General features: G+C 42.5%; 1 pseudogene; it reads right to left on the reverse strand.

Moving 5' to 3' along the window:
- Positions 1-1,181: 1,181 nt before the first annotated feature.
- Positions 1,182-2,912, reverse strand: LOC147975302 (uncharacterized; annotated as a pseudogene).
- Between the last annotated feature and the right edge of the window lie 9,362 nt (positions 2,913-12,274).

The following is a 12,274-nucleotide window of genomic DNA, read 5'->3' on the forward strand; positions in this document are numbered from 1 at the left end:
TATATTCAGATTTGCGAGGTTCACTAACATTACCCCATTGTGGGAGTTTACAAGCAGTGTTAAAATCTTCTAAGTCCATGGTATAAGATTTATCATAAAGATCAAACAGGATAGTTTGAGAATTGCGTGATGATGAAAATTCAAACCTTCTCACAAAGGAATCAGTGAGGTAGTGGTACTGACGGCACTTATCTGCCATGAAGCTCTCAAGATCGGCTTTACGCACATATGCTTCAAATTCCTCCTTGATTCCTGCTCAAAACATGAAGTCCTCTAACGGGCATTCACAAGGCCGCACTTGAGCATCCCTTGGTGGTTCATCGTCCGCATCACGTATTGCGGGTCTAGGTCCTTGCTTCCTTGAAGAACCACCTTGGTACATTTTCCTAAACATATTTCTTCCTCTGAAAAATTTCTGAAATTTTCAGTAACTTCAAAATAAAAGTGAACCAAACTCAACAAAATTGATAGCAACTACTCCCACAAGTGCCTAAAGACTATATCATGCATTAAAGCTACTTTTGACCATATAAATTTGACATGCAAGCTCAAGAACAGGGTCACCTAAGCAGCAAAAATTTGCAATGAATAAAGCACTAGAACAAAAACTAATTGGACCATTGGAGGAGTCACATACCAAAGAACAATCCCCCAAAGCAGTTTTGTGAATGGAGCTTTGAGCTAGGAGATCGAAAATGGCAGCAAGATGAGCTAGAACTCGTGCTTGAGGTGGTTGGTGATTTTTTTGGGATGAAGATGGAGTGTGTGGTGGCTGGAATAAGTGGATGGGACCCACGTGGGGTCCACGAGGCAGGGGGGCGCGCCCAGGGGGTGGGCGCGCCCTCCACCCTCGTGGGCACGTGGCTGCTCCTCCTGCTGTGTTTTCAGTGCCAGATATTCTCAAATATTCTAGAAAATATCATATTTAATTTTTAGGGCATTTGGAGAACTTTTATTTTTAGAGTATTCTTTATTGCACTGATAATTCAGAAAACTAATAGAAATTACTATTTTTCTTTATTTAATATAAATAACAGAAAGTAAAAATAGGGTACAAAGAGTTGTGTTTTCTAAATTCATCCATCTCATTCTTATCAAAAGGAATCCACTAACAAGGTTGATCAAGTCTTGTTAACAAATTCATTCTGAATAACATGGAACCGGAGAAATTTCGAATAACACTATGTTACCTCAACGGGGATATGCATGTCCCCAACAATAAGAATATCACATTTCTTCTTGACAATAGGAAGAGGGAATTCAAAACCTCCAATAGTAATTGTTGAAATTTATCCAATAGAATTGATACTGTGGACTTGAGGTTGTTTCCTCGGAAAGTGTACCGTATGCTCATTACCATTAACATGAAAAGTGACATTGCCTTTGGTGCAATCAATAACAGCCCCTGCAGTATTCAAAAAGGGTCTTCCAAGAATAATAGACATACTATCGTCCTCGGAAATATCAAGAATAACAAAGCCCATTAAAATAGTAACATTTGCAACCACAACAGGCACATCCTCACAAATACCAACAGGTATAGCAGTTGATTTATCAACCATTTGCAAAGATATTACAGTAGGTGTCAACTTATTTAAATCAAGTCTACGATATAAAGAGAGAGGGATAACACTGACACCAGCTCCAAGACCACATAATGCAGTTTTGACATAGTTTCTTTTAATGGAGCATGGTATAGTCGGTACTCCTGGATCTCCAAGTTTCTTTGGTATTCCACCCTTAAAAGTATAATTAGCAAGCATGGTGGAAATTTTAGCATCCGGTATCTTTCTCTTATTTGTAACAATATCCTTCATATACTTAGCATAAGGATTCATGTTAAGCATATTGGTCAAACGCATACGCAAAAAGATAGGTCTAATCATTTCAGCAAAGCGCTCAAAATCCTCATCATCCTTTTTCTTGGATGGTTTAGGAGGAAAAGGCATGGGTTTTTGAACCCATGTTTCTCTTTCCTTACCGTGCTTCCTAGCAACAAAGTCTCTCTTATCATAACGTTGATTCTTTGATTGTGGGTTATCAAGATCAACAACAGGTTCAATCTCTACATCATTATCATTGCTAGGTTGAGCATTAACATGAACATCATCATTAACATTATCACTAGGTTCATGTTCATTACCAGATTGTGTTTCAGCATCAGAGATAGAAATATCATTGGGATTCTCACGTGTCTCAACAACAGGTTCACTAGAAGCATGCAAAGTCCTATCATTTTTCTTTTTCTTCCTCTTAGAAGGACTAGGTGCATCTATAGTAGTTCTCTGAGAATCTTGCTCAATTCTCTTAGGATGGCCCTCAGGATACAAAGGTTCCTGAGTCACTTTACCTCCTCTAGTTGCAAATCTAACAACAAAGTCATTATTCTTACTATTCAATTCATTGAGCAAATAATTCTGAGCTTTAAGTACTTGTTCTACTTGAGTGGTAACCATACAATCATGTTTACTAATAAGTTTAAGTTCACCTTTAACACTAGCCATATAATCACTCAGGTGTTCTATCATATAAGCATTATGTTTCAATTGTCTACCAGCATAAGCATTGAAGTTTTCTTGCTTAACCATAAAGTTATCAAATTCATCCAAACATTGGCTAGCAAACTTAGCAGGAGAGATTTTAGCTTTATCATATCTATAGAGAGAGTTTACCTTTACTACCTGTGTCGGGTTATCAAGACCGTGTGTTTCTTCAATAGGTGATGAATTAAGACCATGTATTTCTTCAACAGGAGGTAAATTCTTAACATCTTCAGCTTTTATACCTTTTTCTTTCATAGATTTCTTTGCCTCTTGCATATCTTCAGGACTGAGAAATAGAATACCCCTTTTCTTCGGAGTTGGCTTAGAAGTTGGTTCAGGAAGTGTCCAATTATTTTCATTAGTCAACATATTATTCAATAGAATTTCAGCTTGATCAACTGTTCTTTCCTTGAAAACACAACCAGCACAACTATCCAGGTGGTCTCTGGAAGCATCGGTTAGTCCATTATAAAAGATATCAAGTATTTCATTTTTCTTGAGAGGATGATCAGGCAAAGCATTAAGTAATTGGAGAAGCCTCCCCCAAGCTTGTGGGAGACTCTCTTCTTCAATTTGCACAAAATTATATATTTCCCTTAAAGTAGCTTGTTTCTTATGAGCGAGGAAATATTTAGTAGAGAAGTAGTAAATCATATCCTGGGGACTACGCACACAACCAAGATCAAGAGAATTAAACCATATCTTAGCATCACCCTTTAATGAGAACGGAAATAATTTAAGGATATAATAGTAGCGAGTTTTCTCATCATTAGTAACACATGGTAGCTATATCATTTAATTTAGTAAGATGTGCCACAACAGTTTCAGATTCATAGTCATAGAAAGGATCAGATCCAACCAAAGTAATTATATCGGGATCAACTGAGAAATCATAATCCATATCAGTAATAAAGATAGGTGAAGTGGCATAAGCAGGATCATATTTCATTCTAGCATTCAGAGATTTTTCTTTCAGCTTAGCTAATAGTTTCTTAAGATCACTTCTATCATTGCAAGCAAGAAAGTCTCTAGCAGTTTCTTCATCCATAATATAACCCTCAGGAACAACAGGAAATTCATATCTAGGGGAGAATCTTCACCATCACTTTCATCAATATTATCAGTTTCAATAATTTCACTCTCTCTAGCCCTAGCAAGTTGTTCATCAAGAAATTCACCAAGTGGCACAGTAGTATCAACCATAGAAGTAGTTTCATCATAAGTATCATGCAAAGCAGAAGTGGCATCATCAATAACATGCGACATATCAGAATCAATAGCATGTGTAGGTGTCGCAAGTTTACTCAAAACAGAAGGTGAATCAAGTCCAGAGCTAGATGGCAGTTCCTTACCTCCCCTCGTAGTTGAGGGATATATTTTGGTTATTTGATCTTTCAAGTTATTCATAATGATAAGCAGATATAAATCCCAAGTGACTCAAAGAATAGAGCTATGCTCCCCGGCAGCGGCGCCAAAAAATAGTCTTGATAACCCACAAGTATAGGGGATCGCAACAGTTTTCAAGGGTAGAGTATTCAACCCAAATTTATTGATTCGACACAAGGGGAGCCAAAGAATATTCTCAAGTATTAGAAGCTTAGTTGTCAATTCAACCACACCTGGAAACGTAATATCTGGAGCAAAGTATTTAGTAGCAATGTAATATGATAATAGTGGTAACGGTGGCAGAAGTAATATTTTTGGGTTTTGTAGTGATTGTAACAGTAGCAGCAGAAAATTAAATAAGCGAAGAACTATATATGAAAAGCTCGTAGGCAATGGATCAGTGATGGAGAATTATGTCGGATGCGATCGATCATGCAATAGTTATAACATAGGATGGCACAGAACTAGCTCCAGTTCATCAATGTAATGTAGGCATGTATTCCGAATATAGTCATACGTGCTTATGGAAAAGAACTTGCATGACATCTTTTGTCCTACCCTCCCGTGGCAGTGGGGTCCTATTGGAAACTAAGGGATATTAAGGACTCCTTTTAATAGAGTACCGGACCAAAGAATTAACACATAGTGAATACATGAACTCCTCAAACTATGGTCATCACCGGGAGTGATCCTGATTATTGTCACTTCGGGGTTGCCGGATCATAACACATAGTAGGTGACTATAGACTTGCAAGATAGGATCAAGAACTCACATATATTCATGAAAACATAATAGGTTCAAATCTGAAATCATGGCACTCGGGCCCTAGTGACAAGCATTAAGCATAGCAAAGTCATAGCAACATCAATCTCAGAACATAGTGGATACTAGGGATCAAACCCTAACAAAACTAACTCGATTACATGATAAATCCCATCCAACCCATCACCATCCAACAAGCCTACGATGGAATTACTCACGCACGGCAGTGAGCATCATGAAATTGGTGACGGAGGAAGGTTGATGATGATGGCGATAGATTCCCCTCTCCGGAGCCCCGAACGGACTCCAGATCATCCCTCCCGAGAGAGTTTAGGGCTTGGCGGCAGCTCCGTATCGTAAAACATGATGAATCCTTCTTCTGATTTTTTTCTCCCAGAACACAAATATATGGAGTTGGAGTTGAGGTCGGTGGAGCATGAAGGGGACCACGAGTCAGGGGGGCACGCCCAGGGGGTAGGGCGCGCCCCCACCCTCGTGGACAGGGTGTGGGCCCCCTGACATGGATTCTTCTTCCAGTATTTTTTATATATTCCAAAAATAATCTCCATTGATTTTTAGGTCATTTTGAGAACTTTTATTGCTGCACAAAAATAACACCATGGCAATTCTGCTGAAAACAACGTCAGTCCGGGTTAGTTCGATTCAAATCATGCAAGTTAGATCCAAAACAAGGGCAAAAGTGTTTGGAAAAGTAGATAATACGGAGACGTATCAACGAGCGAAGGTCTTCCATCCACGGAGGAGATACATAACATGAGGGGCTGGGAAGTCGACGTCGACCTACATGCTGCCATTCCTGCAGCTCCTCATATGCAGCATCAAGTCCTGAGGCGGGTCTAGCTCCATATCCCGAGCAAACGGAGTGGGGAGACGAAGACGACCGCACACCGGCCCACGCAGCCTGATGTAGAACTCGCGGGGCTGGTCTCCGACATGGCCCTCCATTGGAGGAGGGGCCGCTGGCGGAGGCGAAGCCGGTGCGCCACCCCGTCCTCCTCTTCCCTGAGTGCCACGGCGGCCTCGGCCTTGCCCCCTCCCTCTTCCTCTCGCGGCCGGCTCCGCCACCACGATCTCTTTGGAAGGAAGGGCACGCTGTCGAGCGTAGGCCCTCGTCGCCGCCATCGGAGCACCAGCACGCCCTCTCGCCATGATGAAGGGAAGAAAGGAGTCGAGGCGGAGGAGATGAGCGCTGAAGGATCGAAGGACGCCGCCCCCCTCCCCTTCTTCTTATAAAGGGGCGGGGCTGAGGCTCGGCCGCCCCGCTCGACCAATCCGGCCGCCAAGGGGCACAGGGAATCGGGACCGACCCGCTGCTCCAATCAGCGGCAACCCAGTTTCCCGCCTCTATTTTATGGCCTGTGCCCTCCGTGTCCACCACCTACCCTCCTCGGGGCATAGAGGACACGTGGCAAGCGAACTAGAATCAAGAGGACGACTGAAGTGACCGCATTCCACCCCGTGACCGTGGGGCGCGGGCACCTTGAAGGCCGCGACCCGAGTCCACCTAGTGAATGAGCCGCGCCCCTGCGTTTTCCTCCCGTTTATGGGGAAGGCGCGGGCCGCCTCTTTACCATTTACCATGATGTGATGCAGGAGGGCAGCAACCGCCCCATGCATGACCCCCACATCACGCACGAGCGCCCACATTGCGAATTCAACGCGGGTCATGGGGAAGTGCAACTGGCGAGGGAGTTACTGCGGTACAACTTGGCCCCGCATGCCCGCGCACCGTTTTGGGCCTAGCCCAACAACACGTCGCGCTTATGTATGGCCCAGCCCCGGGGGCTCCTGTCGGTGCACAAAAGGAGGGGTCCTATTTTGTACCCCTTTACTTGTGCGCGGGCAGTTGGAGCCGTGCCTGCGGCCACACCTAGCGGAGCAGAGGAAGGAAGCAAAGCCACAAGACAACCAGAGCAATGCCAAGCCAGAAACACGAAGAGCAGAAGGGCGAGGTGAGCTCCCCTGGCAGGGCCCTTGCCAGGGCGGCCTCCACAGCCCCGGCAAGAACCTTGCAGGGCAACTTGCCCAACACTAGCAGAGCCGCCACCCTTGAGCCCAAGAGTTCCAACACCATAAAACACTTTGGAACCGAGGCTCGGGAGGCACCTCCATGATGGCATGCAGATCTTTGTGGAGACCAGAAGCACACAAGACTAGTTGATAACCAGAAGATGACGATCCTTAGCAAGATCCTCACCAAGGATACCCACGAGACCCCCGGCAAGACCCTTGCCGGGGACGACCATGACGCCACTTCAAGACCCTTGCCAGGGCCCCAGCAAGACTCTTGCTGAAGACATCCGCGGGGCCACAGCCAGGCCCGCATCTGCCAAGACTCCACCACCGTTCCCATGCAGCTGCCAGCCCACTAGCTAGGAAGGCACCTGCGTGGCGACGTGCGGCCTTTAGGCCGACTCGGCAAGCACCTGCGTGGTGGCATGCAGATATTCATGAAGACTCTTCCACCGCACCAACTCAGTAGCTAGCCAGCATGGCGCTACACGCCTCGTCAGTGCGGACGCACGTCGAAGACAGGCAAGGCGGCAACAGTTGGGAGGAGCTTCCTTGCCGTCCCTGATAAAGCTAGAAGGGCACGTTGGCAGCGCATTAAATGTGTTTGTCCTACGGTGCCAGGGGATAGACTCGACTATTGTATAGCTTTCCACCTCCTGTGTGACACTGTGCAGCCCCTTTGGCTATAAACAGAGGCCCACGACATACTGAGGGAGGATTCAGATTTTTTGGACCTTGCACGCCTTGTAGCTAGTCCAAGAACACCAGATAAATAGAACCCAACAGGAGTAGGGTATTACGCATCACTTGCGGCCCGAACCTGGATAATCCCCCTGTGTTGATCTCTCAATCCCGCTCTTTCCACAGCCCCGCGCCCGCCAACCGTAGCAAAAGGGATTCCTCGTGATCCCGTAGGTGTTGTTTCCCCCGACATAGTCTTTCTAGCATTTGATCAATAAAAGGGAGAGGGCAATGATCTTTTCTAGTAGCTTTATTTAATTTTCTAAAATCAATTACCATTCTATAGCCAGTGACAATTCTTTGCGGAATAAGTTCATTCTTATCATTAGGAACAACAGTAATACCTCCCTTCTTAGGGACACTACGAACATGACTTACCCATCTACTATCAGCTATAGGATAGATTATACCTGCTTCCAGAAGCTTTAGTATTTCAGTTCTTACCACTTCTTTCATTTTAGGATTTAAATGTAGCTGGTGATCAACAACGGGTTTAGCACCAGGTTCCATATTAATTTTGTGTTGACAGAGAGTGGGACTAATGCCCTTTAAATCATCAAGAGTATACTCAATAGCAGCTCAGTGCTTCTTTAGAACCTTTAATAATCTTTATTCTTCATGTTCTGAAAGGTCAACACTAATAATAACATGATATATCTTTTTCTCATCAAGATAAGCATATTTCAAAGTGTCTGGCAAATGTTTTAATTCAAACATAGGATCACCTTTAGGTGGAGGAGGACCTCCCAGAGTTTCAATAGGAAAACTGTGTTTAAGTAGAGGACGTTGTTCAAAGAAAATCTTATCTATTTCATTTCATTTCTTTCATGTATATGCATATCATTCTCATGGTCTAGAAATATTGTTCTAGTGTATCAGTAGGAGGTACAACAATAGAAGCAAGACCAATTATTTCATCCTTACTAGGCAATTCTTCCTTATGATGCTTTCTACTAAACTTAGAAAAATTAAATTCATGAGACTCATCACCAAAACTAACACCGACAGTTTGTTTCTCACAATCTATTTTAGCATTAACGGTGTTCAAGAAAGGTCTACCAAAGATAATGGGACAAAAGTCTTCTTGTGGGGAACCAAGAACAAGAAATTCAGTAGGATATTTATTTTCCAACACAAGACTTCAACATTTCTAACAATCCCAAGTGGTGTGATGTTGTCTCTATTAGCAAGTTTAATAGGAACATCTATGTCTTCTATCGCAGCGGGTGCTATATCATTCATAATTTCTTGATATAAGGTAAAAGTAATAGCACTCATGCTATCACCTAAATTACATAAACCATGATAACAGTGATCTCCTATCTTAACTAAGACAATGGGCATGCCAACAACGGGTCTATGTTTATCCTTTTCATCGGGTTTGGCAATTCTAGCAGCTTCATCACAGAAGTAAATAACATGCCCATCTATATTTTCAACTAGGAGAGCTTTAACCATAGCAACACTAGGTTCTACCTTGACTTGTTCATCTGGTTTAGGTGTTCTAATATAGATTTTATTGACCACAGTTGAAACTTTAGCATGTTCCTTTATCCTAACAGGGAAAGGTGGTTTTTCAATATAAGCAGTAGGAACAACTGGATCAACATTATAGATAATAGTTTCATCTTTAGCTATTCCTGGTTCTTTAATTTATTCTTTAATAGGTGGATGATATTTAAACCACTTCTCCTTAGGGAGATCAACATGAGTAGCAAACGATTCACAAAAGGAGGCTACTATCTTAGAGTCAAGTCCATATTTAGTGCTAAACTTTTGAAAAGCATCGGTATTCATAAAAGATTTAACATAATCATACTTAAGATTAATACCTGACTCTTTACCTTAGTCGAGTTCCCAATCTTCAGAGTTGAATTTAATTCTTTCTAAAGATCCCACCAGAAATCAATAGTCTTCTTCATAAAGGAACCAGTACAAGAAGTGTCAAGCATGGATCGATCATCATGAGAAAGCCGAGCATAAAAATTCTGAATGATAATTTCTCTTGAGAGCTCATGATTGGGGCATGAATATAACATTGACTTGAGCCTCCCCCAAGCTAGAGCAATACTTTCTCCTTCACGAGGCCAAAAATTATATATGTAATTCCGATCAGGATGAATTAGATGCATAGGATATTTTTTTGGTGAAACTCCAATTTCAATCGATTCCAATTCCAAGATCCAATATATACCATGCCAATGCTTTTCCCTTCAAAGATAAAGGGAAAACCTTCTTCTTAGCTTCATCTCCGGGTAAACCTCCAAGCTTAAATAATCCACATATTTCCGCCACATATATTAAGTGCATATTAGGATGTTTGGTTCCATATCCCGTGTAAGAATTAGCTAGCAGTTCTTCTATCATACCCGAAGGAATTTCATAACCAATATTTTTAGTAGGTGCAGTAGGTTGAGGGGTGACTAACTGTGGTTCCGGTCGAGGTGAAGATACCCCGAACAAACCCCTCAAAGGATTGTTTTCCATAGTAACAAGTGATAGTAAATTTCAGCACATAATAATATTTTTTCCTTACCAAGAGCGCTTCACTCCTCGGCAACGGCGCTAGAAAAGAGCCTTCAAACGTATCTATAATTTTTGATTGTTCCATGCTGTTATATTATCTGCTTTGGATGTTTTATATGAATTTATATGATTTTTGGGACAAACCTATTAACCTAGAGCCCAGTGCCAATTTTTGTTTTTCCTTGTTTTTGAGTTTCGCAGGAAAGGAATATGAAATGGAGTCCAATTGACCTGAAACTTTACGACAATTGTTTTTGGACCAAAAGAAGCACACGGAGTACCGGAGATGCACCTGAGGAGTCCCGAGGCCTCCACAAGGGTGGAGGGAGCCCCCACCCCCTAGGGCGCGCCCTCCGACCTTATGGGCCCCTCGCGGACTCCCTTGACTTTTTCTTGATGCCAACACCTCTTATATATCCCCAAACCTCTAGAACAGAACCTAGATCAGGAGTAACGTCGCAGCAAGCCTTTGTAGTCACCAAAAACCAATCGGGACCCTGTTCCGGCACCCTGCCGGAGGGGGAATCATCACCGGTGGCCATCTTCATCATCCCGACGCTCTCCATGACGAGGAGGGAGTAGTTCACCCTCGGGGCTGAGGGTATGTACCAGTAGCTATGTGTTTGATCTCTCTGTCTGTCTCTCTCTCTCGTGTTCTTGATTTGGCACGATCTTGATGTACTGCAAGTTTTGCTATTATAGTTGGATCTTATGATGTTTCTCCCCCTCTACCTTCTTGTAATGGATTGAGTTTTCCCTTTGAAGTTATCTGATCGGATTGAGTCTTTAACGATTTGAGAACACTTGATGTATGTCTTGCATGTGCTTATCTGTGGTGACAATGGGATATTCACGTGATCTACTTGATGAATGTTTTGGTGATCAACTTGCGGGTTCTGTGACCTTGTGAACTTATGCATAGGGGTTGGCACACATTTTCGTCTTGACTCTCCGGTAGAAACTTTGGGGCACCTTTTGAAGTTCGTTGTGTTGGTTTGAATAGATGAATTTGAGATTGTGTGATGCATATCATATAATCAAACCCATGGATACTTGTGGTGACATTGGAGTATCTAGGTGACATTAGGGTTTTGGTTGATGTGTGTCTTAAGGTGTTATTTTAGTACGAACTCTAGGGAAGTTTGTGACACTTATAGGAATAGCCCAATAGACTGATCAGACAGAATAACTTTGAGGTGGTTTCGTACCCTACAATAATCTCTTCATTTGTTCTCCGCTATTAGTGACTTTGGAGTGACTCTTTGTTGCATGTTGAGGGATTGTTATATGATCTAATTTTGTTATCATTGTTGAGAGAAATTTCACTATTGAAAGTATGAACCCTAGGCCTTGTTTCCTAGCATTGCAATACCGTTTTCGCTCACTTTTACTACTTGTTACCTTGCTGTTTTTATATTTTCAGATTACAAAAACCTATATCTACCATCCATATTGCACATGTATCACCATCTCTTCGCCGAACTAGTGCACCTATACAATTTACCATTGAATTGGGTGTGTTGGGGATACGAGAGACTCTTTGTTATTTGGTTGCAGGGTTGTTTGAGAGAGACCATCTTCATCCTACGCCTCCCATGGATTGATAAACCTTAGGTCATCCACTTGAGGGAAATTTGCTACTGTCCTACAAAACTCTGCGCTTGGAGGCCCAACACGAGTCCACAAGAAGAAGGTTGCATAGTAAACATCATGACCCACAAGTATATGGGATCGGTCATAGTCCTTTCCATAAGTAAGAGTGTCGAACCCAACGAGGAGCAGAAGGAAATGACAAGTGGTTTTCAGCAAGGTATTCTTTGCAAGCACTGAAATTATAAGTAACGAGTAGTTTGATAGCAAGACAATTTGTAACGAGCAAGTAACGGTAACGGTAACAAAAGTGCAGCATGGTAGACCAATCCTTTTGAGGCAAAGGACCAAAACGGTCTCTTATTATAAGCAAGGCGTTCTTGAGGGTACACGGGAATTTCATCTAGTCACTTTCATCATGTTGGTTTGATTTGTATTCGCTACTTTGATAATTTGATATGTGGGTGGACCGGTGCTTAGGTGTTGTTCTTACTTGAACAAAACTCCTACTTATGATTAACCCCCTTATAAGCATCTGCAACTACGATAAAAGTATTAAGAATAAATTCTAACCATAGCATTAAACTTTTGGATCCAAATCAAGCCCTTACGGAATAGCGCATAAACTAGGATTTAAGCTTATTTCACTCTCGCAACTCATCATCTAATAACTAGTCCACAATGCATTCCC

This window comes from Triticum urartu, chromosome 4A (assembly GCF_056163025.1).
Source record: "Triticum urartu cultivar PI428250 chromosome 4A, HENAU_Tu73, whole genome shotgun sequence".
Lineage (NCBI taxonomy): Eukaryota > Viridiplantae > Streptophyta > Magnoliopsida > Poales > Poaceae > Triticum > Triticum urartu.